Source organism: Podarcis pityusensis (assembly GCF_964106645.2).
Source record: "Podarcis pityusensis genome assembly, chromosome: 15".
Taxonomy (NCBI): Eukaryota; Metazoa; Chordata; class Lepidosauria; order Squamata; family Lacertidae; genus Podarcis; species Podarcis pityusensis.
Genome location: NC_138040.1, coordinates 2,343,546 through 2,357,970, shown reverse-complemented (window position 1 = coordinate 2,357,970; position 14,425 = coordinate 2,343,546). Strand labels below are relative to the sequence as shown.

Genomic DNA, 14,425 nt, shown 5'->3' with positions numbered 1-14,425 from the left:
TGCAGCACGAGGAAGGCAGAGCCCATGATTTGCAGAAGGGAAGTTACAAAGCTGCTAACGGCTGGAGATGAAAGGCTGCTTTCAAGGCTGAGCCACTTCTGTTTGGAGAGCAGATGGAGGAGAGCGCTGCTCTCCTGCCCAAGCAGAAGGCCGCAAAGGAGAACTAAGATGGAAAAAGAACTGTGCTTAAGAATAAAGGAGCAGCTTGCAGGGATTGAACTGTGCAACCTGGCATAATAGCTTCACTGATGCACAGGAAATTGAGGTGGTGCTCCAGAAACCTGCTAAAGGGAAAGAAACTACAGGAAGGCAGCAGCTGGAGGGAACGACTCATGGTTTCAGTTGTCTCTACACAAATGCACAGAGTATGGGAAACAAACAAGATGAATTTGAGCTCTTAGCACAAGATGGCAAATACGACCTGGTAGGCATTACTGAAACCTGGTGGGATGAGACTCATGACTGGAATGTAGGAATGGAGGGGTATAACCTGTTCAAAAGGAATAGACCAAACAGGAAGGGAGGAGGAGTGGTGTTGTATATAATGGATGTGTACCCTTGTGAAGAAATACATGACCTGGAGCATGAAAAGGAGATTGAGAGTACAGTGGTACCTCGGGTTACATACGCTTCAGGTTACAGACTCTGCTAACCCAGAAATATTACCTCAGGTTAAGAACTTTGCTTCAGGATGAGAACAGAAACCGTGCGGCGGCAGGAGGCCCTATTAGCTAAAGTGGTGCTTCAGGTTAAGAACAGTTTCACGTTAAGAACGGACCTCCGGAACGAATTAAGTACTTAACCCGAGGTACCACTGTATATGGGTAAAAATTGTAGGAGAGAAAAACAACAGTGACTTTACTGTGGGTGTCTGCTATAGACTGCCAAGCCAGACTGAAGACTTGGATGATGCCTTATGAGAGCAGATTACCAATCATTAAAAAAGGAGAGAAATAGCAATCATGGGGGACTTCAACTTCCCCAGTATCTGTTGGGACTCAAAGTCTGCCAAGAGTGTAAGGTCTCACAAATTCCTCCACTGCATCACTGACAATTTCATTCCCCAGAAGCTGGAAAAACCAACAAGGGGAATCATCTATCTTGGACCTGGTCCTCACCAATAGGGAGGAACTGACTGATGAAGTGCTCAGAAGCTTGGGAGGAGGTGACCGTGTTCTCCTGGGTTTCAAGATACAGAGGCAAGAGAAACACGCACTCTGGACTTTAAGAAGGCCAGTTTAGAAAAGCTGAAAAAGCTCCTGGGTGTGATCCCGTGGTCAGAAATATTCAGTGAGAAGGGAGTCCAAGAAGGATGGGAGTTTCTGCAAGGAGAAATATTAAAGGTCCAAATGCAGATAATACCAATGAGAAAGAAAAGTGGGGGGCATCTAAGGAAACTGGTGTGGCTGCATAAGGAGCTTATAAATGACCTGAGAGTTAAGGAAGGCATGTACAGTGGTATGTCGGGTTACATACGCTTCAGGTTACAGACTCCGCTAACCCAGAAATATTACCTTGGGTTAAGAACTTTGCTTCAGGATGAGAACAGAAATCGTGCTCCAGCAGCGCGGCGGCAGCAGGAGGCCCCATTAGCCAAAGTGGTGCTTCAGGTTAAGAACAGTTTCACGTTAAGAACGGACTTCCGGAACGAATTAAGTACTTAACCCGAGGTACCACTATATAAGAAATGGAAGAAAGGGGAAGTATACATGAGTAGCCAACAGTTGCAGGGAGAAAGTCAGGCTGGCTAAAGCTCAGAAGGAGCACCCTTCCAACTCTAAGATTCAATAATAATAATAATAATAATAATAATAATAATAAATTTATTATTTATACCCCGCCCAGCTGGCTGGGCTTCCCCAGCCACTCTGGGCAGCTTCCAAGAAAATATTAAAATACCGTAAAACATCAAACATTAAAAGCTTCCGTAAACAGGGCTGCCTTCAGATGTCTTCTAAAAGTCTGATAGTTGTTGTTATCTTTGACATCTGATGGGAGGGTGTTCTACGGGGCGGGTGCCACCACCAAGAAGGCCCTCTATCATTCCATGAACCATTCGATGTGAACAGAGATGCACTGGGTGGAGGGGGGTAAAGAGGAAGTGTGGGAGGGGTCCTATAGGATTTGGGGGGACAAGCCCCATCCCAAAATGCAAAGCTACTTCAAGTTCTCCAGTTAAGACAGGGATGGCGATTAGCGTTGGTGCAGAGGTCACTCTAAGCTAAGGTTACCAGATTTTTTTCAACGAATCTGGGGACACTTTTCAACTTTAATGGATTTTGTATGGGGACTGATTTGTAAATCCGGGGACTGTCCCTGGGAAATGGGGACGTCTGGTAACCTTACTCTAAGCCGGCCTACTCAAGCTGGTGCCCTCCAGATGTTTGGGAGTTGTAGTCCAAAACATCTGGAGGACACCAGGTTTCATTCATTCATTCCTTGAATTTATATACCGCCCTATACCCAGAGGTCTCAGGGCGTTCACAGAATAAAATCAAAATATAAAACCACAAAATACATAACAAAAATATAAACAACAACCCAATAACCCCCCAAAAACACATTTTAAAAGGGCTGTGCTTGGGGGGGGGGGTGTTGTAAGCATCTCCACTGGTCTTCCAAAGTGACAGCTCTGTTTTACAGGGACTCAGCACTACCTCTTCATCCTCTGCGCACGGGAAGTTTATTGCATTTAAGCTGTGACTCCTGCATTGCAGAGGCTTGGACTAGATGACGCTTTGGGTGTCCCTTGCAACTCTACATGATTCCCTGTGTGTAAGAAGAAGGGGGAGGCTATGCACTCTCCTTGGGGGTGGGGAGGTACAGTTCTCTGATTCCACGATTCCCTGTGTGTAAGAAGAGGTGGGCCCAGGCTAGCCTATCTGCCTGCTCCCTGGCGCTGCCAAAGCCAGGATCCTTCCTCCCTCCTCCCTGGAAGGCCAGTTCCTGGAGAGACTGACCCTCCCATGTAATTGCAGCAGATTTCCCCAGGAACCGGGATAAATGAACTTAAAAACAAAACTGGGCGGGCATTAATGTAAGTCATTACCACCAACCACATCTGTCAGAACAAATTCCGGTAATTCACTAATGGACTATGCAAAGCTTCTCTCTCACCCCCACTCTTACCCATTTCAGCTTTTTCACAGCCTTGCAAAGCTCTGAGCCAGAGAAATCTGCTGGAAAGGAACCACCGTTGAGGAGCTCTATAGGGACACCCACCCACATAAAAAAATAAATTTGTAATTAAGAATAATTCAAAGGAAACAGGGCAGGGGGAGGAACTGAGGCCTTTGTTAAGACAAACTAAGAAGAGAGAAAGTTTTAAGGGAGGCTTAAAAAAAGGAAAATATTCTTATCAGACTGAATGTTAATCAAAAGAAGGCATGGGGGGGTTAAGGATGCTATAGTGAGAACGATGGGAAAATGTCAGCCTGCCATTAGGAATGAGAGCTCTTCTGCGCGAATAGACACAATTTTGCCCTCTGCTTTTAATTAAAATATAAATATGCATGTATAGAGATAGAGGCATTGACACACACAGCCTAAACCTCATAGGGGCAATAATAATAATTGCAATAATTAAATTTATTACCCGCCGTTCACCAGCAGGCCCCAGGATGGGTTATAACAGCCTAATTGTAATTAATTTTTATTAAAAAAATAATTGGTATAATAATTCTGTGAAATAAAATTTAAGTTTAACTTGCAAAATAAATCTGCTAAGGTGCATCCAATAATATTCAAACAAGAATGTCAACGCAGGCACAGATGCCTCAGTAAGCAGCACAAACCCAGAGCCCAGAAGAAGTTGGACTCATCCATTATGCCGCACCAGCAGAAGTAAACACTGAAAACAGCCGTTCCAGAGCATTTCACCTAAGTCATGCCTACTTCCAACCACTCCTTCCCCGCAGAATCAGATGCTTCCAAAACAAAACATCCTGCCTAAGGCAATTCTCATCCTCCAGGGAGGGGGAGATCAGGTTTAGAAGCACACTTAGAAAGGTGCTAAATGGATGGCCTTTGCCCCTCCCTCCCTGTGATTAGCAAAACAGGAACGAATTAAGCATCTCAGCAGAGTTACGCAAAACAAAGTGGGCACATTTGCTCAATGACTAAGGATCTCAAAATCCAGCTTTTACTGATTTGCTTCTCTCGCTCTCTTTTTAAATTAAAGCATGGAGTAAACACAACTTCTAAGGATCGGAAACTTATTTTTCTCTCTTGTTTTGGTTGGTTTTTAAAAAAAAAAAATTATGAAGGCATTGTCAGACCGACATCAGATTCCATGCTTGGGCAAGAGGTGGCAGAGGCAAGTGGTACATACACTTCAAGGGAGACTAGTAATAAGATCTGGATGCTGGAACTTTTTAAAAAAATAGCCAAGAGCCATCCTCACCAGAGGAAGGAACATAGGAAGCCTGCCTTATTGAGAGTCTGACCACTGGTCCACCAAGCTCAGGACTGTCTGAACTGACTGAAAATAAACAAAGATTCTAGTCCTCATGGCTCTGAATAAAGGACTGAAATAGGAACCCAGGAAGCTCCCTAAGGGTTCTGAATTAAGGACTGATTTAAACAGGCAGTTGTCCTATGCTGAGTCGGCCCTCGGGTCCATCTAGCTCAGTATTGTCAGCATTAACAGGGAGGTCTCCAGAATCTGAAACAGGGTTCTGCCCCAGCCCTACCTTGAGATGCCGTTGGGGATTGAACTTGGAACCTTCTGCATGCAAAGGTGATGTTCTGCCACTGTGCTGCGGCCCTTTCCCTAGAATCATGCTGCTAGACCTCATGATACGAAATAAAGAGATGGTTTAAACAGGAGCAGAGGAAGCTGTTTTCTGCCGGGTCAAACCACTGGGCCATCTAGCTCAGTAGAACCTTCCCTGGCTGGCAGCAGATCTCCAGGGTTTCAAGGAGGGACATTCCGAGCCCTACTTGGAGATGCTGTTGGAGACTGAGCCCAGAACGCCCTGCATGCAAAGGGAGAGTTCCCCGACATCCAGCTGCGAATCCTTTCCTCCGTGCAGGGAGTGAGCACCGTGACCTCACCACACCGCAAGCAGAACGCTCATAAAGACACAAGTCATCCTGCCAAAGCTTCAAGGAACATTCGCCTTATTGCATCCTTTCCAAGTTACAAGAAACAAAGCAAGAAAGAAATTCAATGGGGAAGCAGCTGGAGAAGAATGTGTGTGTTCTGCAGTTCCAACAGCAGCCCTTCTTGCTTTCCTACACTTAATTTATTTTTTATAGAAGAGTATATTTTGGTTCAAGCCACCGGAGCATCAAAAATAGCAAAGCACCAGGGTGATTCAAAACTCTGCACAGAGAGAGAGAGAGAAAACGGGGGAGAAAGAGAGAAAGAGAAGCACCTTGCCCATCTGGGAGAGAACAGGTAGGATAGGACGGCAGCTTTATTTAGCAACCTTCCTAGCTGAGCAAGAGATTTAGAAGTGCCAAACTGGGCTTCTTTTATCGGAGCTCTTAAAAGCTACATTGCACTCTGGCAAGTCAAGACGCCTCGTCCAGTTAGAGCCGGGCTCCATTGGAGCCCTTTGCAGACTCTGCTGGCAGGACCGATGGTGGGTGGGTTGGAGGCAGAAGCGCCATAAGGATAAAGGAATTTTGGGCAAAGTGCAACCAGACTCCTGTGCATGGGAGGTGCCTTTGAACCCCACACTCCATTTACAGTGGTACCTCGGGTTACATACGCTTCAGGTTACAGACTCCGCTAACCCAGAAATAGTACCTTGGGTTAAGAACTTTGCTTCAGGATGAGAACAGAAATCGTGCTCTGGCGGTGTGGCAGCAGCAGGAGGCCCCATTAGCTAAAGCGGTGCTTCCGGTTAAGAACAGATCTCCGGAACGAATTAAGTTCTTAACCCGAGGTACCACTGTATTTATGTATTTCATAAAATTTAGAGTCCATTGGCAGAATATCTGATCTGCATGAAGAAGATCCTGGGTTCAAACTTAGGAAGGGTTGAGGGCAATCTCTGACTGACACCCTAGATAGTCACTGCCAGCCAGTGTGGGCAAAGTTACAATAAGTTTGATGGAACAATGGTCTGTCTTGGTAGAAGATGCTGCCTCCTGAGCTCCAATCTTGCACACCTCACTCTGTCAACGCCAGGGTTCCAAAGTGCACCCTGCAAGGCTGAGGTCTGCCACACCTGGTCTAAACAATGCGCATTTGCTGTGGGTTTACAATCAAGCAAATAAATACTTATTGCCATTAGGGAGGCTTGCCCTGGAACGCCACCCCAAGGAAGTCTTGCAACAATGCCATTTCTCTCCCCTCCACTGGCTGGAAGCTCACCTCCTCTGACTCGAACTGCCAACCGAAAGGAAAGCCAAGGGCATAACCAGATTAGTCTGCACCCACCCTCTATTACCCTTGCTCTGCCCATGATTTGGGGCTTGGAATACACAAAATACGATGGAAATCTAATAGAGCAAATGTTAAAGAGCGTGGTGACCAGGCGCTCTTCGTCCTTATGAACTGGCAGTCGTAAGAATCAAACAGGGAAGAATATAATAGGATCAGTTTGTACCAGCCTTTGCAGACCTAATGCTCTCTGGGTGTTTTGGACCGCAACTCCCATCAGCCCCAGACAGCCCTAGTCAGAATCCGCAAGTAGGGACCCTCAAGCCTGGGCCTCTTTATGTGGCCCTCGGGAATCTCCCCAGACCACGCCTCCTTCCCAGCCTCCTTTCTCAAGGCCACACCCCTCCCTGGTCCAGCTTCACATCCTCCCATGACTGCTTCTGCCTGGCTGGGAAAAGTGTCCTTGAACTATGGTCATGCCTCCTGGGTGGAGAATAGAGAGAGGAGGGGGTACAGAATCTGCACCCGCTGCTTCCCCCAGGAGGTTGCTTGGGAAGGAATGTGGGCCTTGGGCTGGGGGGGGGGGGGAGATTTCTCAACTCCTGAACTACTGGGTTGCAGTGGGTCAAAGCCACAGCACAATCACTGTACAAATAAACAATTAACAAAAAAAGTGGGCCCCCAAAATGCTTTTTGGGCTAAAGGTGGAACCTCAGGTCTCAATTGCTGAAAATTGCTGTTTAAGTTATTGTGCTCCGATATATATATGGGGGGGGGGGGGAGAAAACAGTTCTATGAGTTCTTGTGTTCTAGTATATACACAGAAAACTGCTGCACGAGTTCTTGTGTTCTGATATACAAGCAGAGACCATTCTGCATGTGTCCAATTAATGTGTGACAGCTGACATGCACACCATTTGGAAGGTGGTGGAATGGGCTGACATTTGCAATGACCAGGAACGCAATCCATATGCAAACGGGGAGTTGCCAGTATATATAAAGAGAAAACTGCTGCACGAGTTACTGTGCGTGCATGAGAGCATGCGCTCTCTCTCTCTCTATATATATGTAAAACTGCTGTGCTAGCTCTTGTGCTCTGATTTTCATATATATATATATATTGGGTAAATCCCTTGCCAGGGAAAACAGATGAAAGAAATGCACGTACAGACATAAAAGACCGGCTGTTATCTGTACTAATGATGCTCAAGCAAGCCCACTCTCTCTACCGCATCTGCCTTTCATGCTGGTTATTTATAAATACCAACAACAATAGTAATGGTAATAATAAGGAAGCCCAGGAGAGCTCCTCTGCCCCTTGGAGCATCGAGCGCACGCACTCACAGGCACGCAGAAAAACCCTAATTAAGCTGTTCAAGGACCTGCCTGGCTCCGTTATGTAACTGTGCTCCTCCATCACAGCCATTGTTTCCATAAATGGGAACTCTGAGGGGGGAGACGGGGAGTGGCCCCACCGGTCAATATGGCAGGGCATCTGCCGGGGCCTCCACCCCACCAAGGGGGCTCCTCATGGACTTTCTCCTCATACTTCACAAGCCTGCTACCCTTCACAACAGTGGTGGAGAGGAGAAGAATCAGTAGACGTCGCTTCCTGCTGGTTCCTGTACGCAATGGGCATGGATGGCTAAAAACCCCTCACTATACCAATGCATATTCCACATGGCCACTGCCTAGGAAAGCTAAACCCTGGAATAAGCCCTCAATGACCTGCAGACCTGATGGGGCCCCTGTGCTGCCTGTGGAGAACTAGGTCCCAGGTTATCCCACTGCTTGCCTCTGCTGCCTTACTGGGCCAGCCTCCCCAGACCAGCTGCCTGCTTCCAGTGGTGGGCCATGCTTCTAAGCCATGCTCTGCTTGACGGCCACTGACCTGTGACAGGGCCTTTTCAGTGGTGGCTCCCTGTTTGTAGAATGCCCTCCCTTGACTCGCCTTTACTCTAAGAGACACCAATGCCCAAATGTTGCAAGATAAAAAGATAAGAAGATCAGGCGAATGACCCGTCTAGTCCAACATTTTGTTTCCACAGCGGCCCGCCAGATAGCTATGAAAATGTTTTAAATGTTTGATGTTTTACTGTGCTTTTCATATTTTGCTGGGAGCCACCCACAGTGGCTGAGGCAACCCAGTCTTATGGGTGGCATATAAAAAGTAAAATAAATAGTAATAATAATAGTAATAATAATAATAGTTGTTATTTACCCTCCATGTTCTGGTTCGCCAGAAGCAGCTTAGTCATGCTGGCCACATGACCCGGAAGCTGTCTGCGAACAAACGCCGGCTCCCCCGGCATATAGAGTGAGATGAGCGCGCAACCTCAGAGTCGGTCATGACTGGACCTAATGGTCAGGGGTCCCTTTACCTTTACCTTACCCTCCATGTATAAGTCCAATCCTCTTTTAGAGCCATCCAAGTTGGCTTCTTTCATAGGGGAGTTGCTCCTTGCCCCCCTGAACATATTGGGCTGCCCTTTTCTGAATCTTTTCCAGGTGGGGTGAGCAGAACTACAGGAATTCAGGGAAGGCCACATAGCAAGGCCTGACAACAAGAGCTTCCACCCTTCAGAGGGTCTTCATGGACAGAAGGCAGGCTTTAACCATCCTTGGTATTCTATACTGCCCCCCAGAAAAAAAAAAACCACTTTACACATACAAATGAATTCCTTCAGTGCTGATTTAGGAAATTACTCCCCCCCCCAAGCCATTAAGCTTCAGAAGCTCTCAGGGCTACACTCTCCAAACACACACACACACACACACACACACACACACACAGAGAGAGAAGTGAGTGCTGAGCTGACAAACTCATTTCCTCTTAGCCCAGCACTTTGCAGGATGAGCAGCTGAAGCCTGTCCATTCATCACCCAGCCCTATGCCTCCATTTGATGGAAAGCCTTGCCCGCTACAGGAGGGAAGGCCGTGGGGGGAGAAAGGAGAACCACACAAATGGATGAATTATTTACTCTGCTCGCCTAAAAGGGTATTAGCCGGGGAAAGTGGGGCAGGGAAAGGGAGAGGTGCTTTGCAGAGCTGGTCATCAAGGAAACCCAGCAGGCTGCTTCACTTATTACTCATACGCAGGATGGGCAGAGGAGCATCTCTGCCTGGGCATCCCTAATGCAAACAAACATTCGGATTCCAACTCAACTGCGGAACGGGCTGCCTCAAAAGGGGGTGGATGGACTCTCCTTCAGCAGAGGTTTCCAAACAGGGGTTGGACGGCCATCTGCCAGGGATGCTCTGCTAGATTCCTGCATTGCAGGGGGCTAGACTGGATGACCCCCGGGGGTCCCTTCCAACTCCACAATTTCTGGGGTTTACACCACCTTCACTGGTGACCCATTTGTTTCAGAGAGCAGTCTGGAGTGCCAGGTGTAATGCTTAAGGCTCTAACGTGGCCTTACTTTACTGGGTGCCGTCCAGATGTTCTGGACTATGGCTCCCGCCAGCCCAAGGCAGCATGTCAAGCCACTGGTCCCTCTAGCTCAATACTGTCAACACTGACCGGCAGCAGCTCTCCTGGGATTCAGGCAGGAGCCTTTTCCCCAGCCCTACTGGAGATGCCCCTGGGGACTGAACCCGGGACTTTCTGCATGCAAAGCAGATGCTCTGCCAACTAAGCTTTGGTCCTTCCCGTAACACAGAGCAAGATCCCAGTCCTCATGGGTTTGAACTAAAGGCGAATTTAAATAGGAACATTGGAAGCTGCCTGAAACGAAGTCGGTCCGTTGGCCCATCTAGCTCAGCAAGGACTACACTGACCGGCAGCAGCTCTTCAGGGATTAAAGCAGGAGTCTCTCTCCTAGCCTTACCTGGGCATGCTGGGATTGAACCTGGGACCTTCTGCATGCAAAGCAGATGATCTGCCCCACCTTCTTCTGAGGCCGAAAATGGCATTTGCCTCAGTGGTTGCGCATGCAAAACGGGAGTTGCCTGTATACATCCCCTGAGGACCCTGCTCCCACCCACCCACCCCTGGTTTGGAACAGCCAGCCTTGACATATGCACCCCCACCAGCAGCTAAATCTTTTGTTACCATCTTCCCGCTTTGCTACTACTCCCTCCTGCAGGGCCCATCCCTGGAGGACACGGATTTATAATAGCTGGCCTTGACCCCAGACTCCTGGGTGGGGTGGGGAGGTTAAAGGGGGGAAATTGCTAGTTCAGTGTGAATGATTTTGGGTCTAGGGGGAGGTTGAGGTTTTGTTTATTTGTTAATTAGTGGATCTGAGTACAGTGGTACCTCAGGATGCGAATGGGATCCGTTCCGGAGCCCCGTTCGCATCCTGATTAGAACGTAAGACGTGACTGCGTGTCTGCACATGCGCGGGTCACGTTTCGCCACTTCTGCGCATGACGTCATTTTGACCACCTGCGCATGCGTGAGCGGCGAAACCCGGAAGTAATGTGCTCCGTTACTTCCGTGTCGCCACGGAGCGCAACCCGAAAATACTTATCCTGAAGCATATTTATCCCGAGGTATGACTGTATTCTTTGTTTATTATTTCACTGTTTTTTTAAAAAATAGATGTCATGTTATATGAAATATTAATGTATTACATGATCCCCCCCCCAACTTTCCCCCCCATGGTACTATGTATAGTATATCTTTCTTTTGTTGTAAGATGCTCGGAGACCTTTGGGTGACAAGCGACTAATATGTCTAATAAATGGAAATGGATATTTACGGGCTTCAAGAACAGTTGCAAAACAACCCTGTGTGTTTGGAAACGAGCCCATTAATCTGTGGCTACCGGTAAGGTAAGCTCCTGAGTGGAAGCTGCCCAGCAGCTGCGGTCTCCTTTGCAAAGGCTGAAACAACAGAGCTAATTCCCGAGCAGAGAATCCGTCGACATACATCAAGGCTTGCACAGGCGTTGGTGGGGTTTTCCGATTCCTCCACCTGGCCTGTCTAAATCGAACGCTGCTGAAGGGCCCCTTAGCCCTTCCGTGAGATGGAGCAGGATGGAAAACGCACTGCTTGAAAACATCCCATGGGGAAAATGAAAGAAGGCCGGACCTTGGAAGGGTACCATCCAGCTGGCAATCAGGGTAGGTAGGGGGAACTACAGCTGAGGAATCAGTAACCACAAGGTATCTTCTATATGGTTTCAAAGAATGCAAGCACTCTAGCCTCAAAGCCTTGGATATTGCATTTTTGTAAATGATAATAATAAAATAGGCAAAATGCCCACCGAGCTACAGGCAAAATACTCTTGGGATGATGCAAGGTTGCAACTCCCCACCATTAAAGCTGCCGCACTACAGCTGCTGCCTCTCTCTCTCTCTGCTCCGGGCTAGAGAGCCCCACTCTCAAAAGGAAATTGCATTAGGAGAGCAAGGCTTTCCGGCCAGAAAAGCCCTCCAGTCCCGGAGCAGCAGGGCCAGAGCTGCATCGATCCTGACAAGCCACCCACCCAGAGTGCCGCAAACGTCCGCGGCGATTAAGCAGAGGAAGGAGGTGGGGCTGGGCCGCGAGGAAAGAGGGCAGTGCCTGGATCCCCGGGTCAAGTGAAAGTATTCAAGCTGGCCACATGAGAAGTTATAGAGAGTCTGGACAGAGAAGAGTTTCCTCCTTTTCTCATAAAGCCAAAACTGGGGTGTGAATGTTGGAAGACTCAGAACAGATAAAAGAAAGTCCATCTTCTTCACACAAGGCATCGTTAACCTATGGAATTCGCTCCTGCAGGAGGCTGTGACGGAGACTAACTTGGATGGCTTGAAAAGAGGATTAGACAAACTCAGTGAGGGCTTTTGATGGCTGCCAGCCAGGATGGCTCCGCTCTGCCGCCACATTTGGAGACAGCGATGCTTACAAATACCAGTTGCTGGAAACAGCAGGAGGGGAGAGGGCTCTTGTGCTGGAATCCTGCTTGTGGGTTTCACACAATAGACAACACCTGGTTGGCCACTGTGAAAACAGGATACTGGACTAAGATGCCCCCCCCTTTGGCCTGATCCAGCAGAGTTCTTATCATTTCATATTCTTAGACTTCTAGCGGAGGGTCGGGTCTGCTCCTCTCATCTGGCCAGAAACTGATGGATGACTTCCTAAAACCCAAGGGAGGAAGGGAATCTACCTGTCCTCTATCAACCTGGAAAGGGAAAGGGAGGTTGTCTTCCACGAGATGGATTGAGAAAGTGTTTTATCAGCCTCAGCAGCCAACTCAATTAGCTTTCGGTCAAAAACCATATTAGAAAAGATGTGATGAATAGATGTCTTTTTTTAGTCGTCAAGATTTGTGGCATATCCATCAAACTACACACACACACACACACACACACACACACACACACTTAAAGTCTTGCGCTTTCTTATTAAGACTATTCAAGATAAATGGGTCCTTGGGGACTTGCCTGACAGGTGCTGTACCTGCAAATTTGCGATACCTGCAAATTATGCATGAGGGGCCACAATGCACCAGGAATCAATCTGGCACAGAAATTGTCATAAACCATGATAAATGGGAGTTGCTCCTTGTTTGTCACAATGGGATTTGTGCCGAAGTTCCTCAAAAACAACGGAAGTAAAAATCCACAGGCTGCAGAATGTAGTATCAGGTGCAGAATTTCGCTTGCTGAGAACTTTGGCCTTTAAATATGAAGTTTCTAGTCCTTATAAGGCACGTGGCCTATCTGCTGAAATCTCAGTAGTCAGAGAGGTAACAGAGTAGGGCTCCTATTATGGGGTGTGGGGTGGGTGGGGGTGCCTCGGAGCCCTATTAAGCAGCTCATGGCTCTCCTCCCTAGGAAACAGAGCATGCAGAATGATTTATGCAAGTCTGGTTTCTCTTAGGGCAGAATTGGCTTTAACTTGGCAAAGTACTGATCGCAAGGACGATGCTGCTTCCCACTGTTCAGCCTACTGCTGCCCTACATCCCACCAGTCCCAAGGAACACCAGCCACCAAATAGCCCGCAGGTCCCCTATTCCTGCTCCACCCACTACACCACACTGCACACTCCCTTCCTCCACCGACGTTTCGAAGCCAGAAGGTGCTCAAAGCTTCAGGACACTCCCAACTAATAACATTTGCCCATTATCCGTTCGCAACAGACATCCAGCAAGTGAAAATCAATGGATGCCCCTCCCTCAGCCCTTCCAAACTTTGCAAATGCCAGTGAGAGCCCCACGGGGAAATTGAGGGATGCACAGACACGGTTTATCAGATTCCTTGGCCTATCACAACCAAGCAAAAATTTTAAAAGCCATTTCCTGTAAGAGGTTTTCATGCACCTTTGATTACAGAAAATAACAAAACTGCCTTCACCAGGAGCAGATATTGGAGAACGGCTCTTCTCGAGGGGAAGAGCGCCCCCTGGAGCCGACATGCTGCTATGGCTTTTGCAGAAAGCATCCTGCTGCTATCACATTTCCCTGCAGATTTTTTTTTAGGAATGCAGTTTCATAAAATTAATCAGAAGCCTAATGAAGGCGCACACTGGAAGTGAAGCTGTGCAACGGGAAGGGACAGAAACATGCCTAAAATCTAAAAGTGAAATAATAATAATAATATTAATAATAATATCATTATCCCTGGGAAGCACATTATTTGTGTGTGCAGCTCTTCAAAGGCACAGTGAAATCAGTACATTGTTTTTTTAAAAAGCGTTTTCACTGATTTGCTTTTCCCCCTAACACTCTAAATAATGTAAGGGAAGTCTGTGTAGGCAACTGAGCTGTACACTGCTAAGTACCGCTGTAAAAAAATGACATTTGAGCAAGGGTGCCTTTGCCAACCGGTGGCCCTCAAGCTGTTTTGTACTACAGCTCCCCTCAACCCCAGCCAGCAGGGTCACATTGTCCATTTGGATGAATGAGACTGTGCCCCACCAACCAGCGCCTGCTCTCAGCCAGCCCCTCACCTGCCTGCCTTTCTACTCATAACCAATCCAGGAGGTTGCCCTGCCTGCCATCTTCCTCCTCTTTAGTCTCAGTGTTGTCCCTCGTAGAAATCAGCAGGATGGAGGACAGGTACAAAGCCAGAATTAGTTTTCTCTGGCTGTCATTGGCTCTGGCGCCACCTGCTGTTGGGCTTCCTGCTTTTTGCCTAACCAGGCCCAATGGGCAGT

The 14,425-nt window shown here is 47.8% G+C and overlaps 1 protein-coding gene across 3 annotated transcripts in view; it reads right to left on the bottom strand.

Moving 5' to 3' along the window:
• GOSR1 (golgi SNAP receptor complex member 1) overlaps positions 1 to 14,425 on the bottom strand; it is a 44,396-nt gene that overhangs the window by 19,222 nt on the left and 10,749 nt on the right. The window lies entirely within an intron of this gene.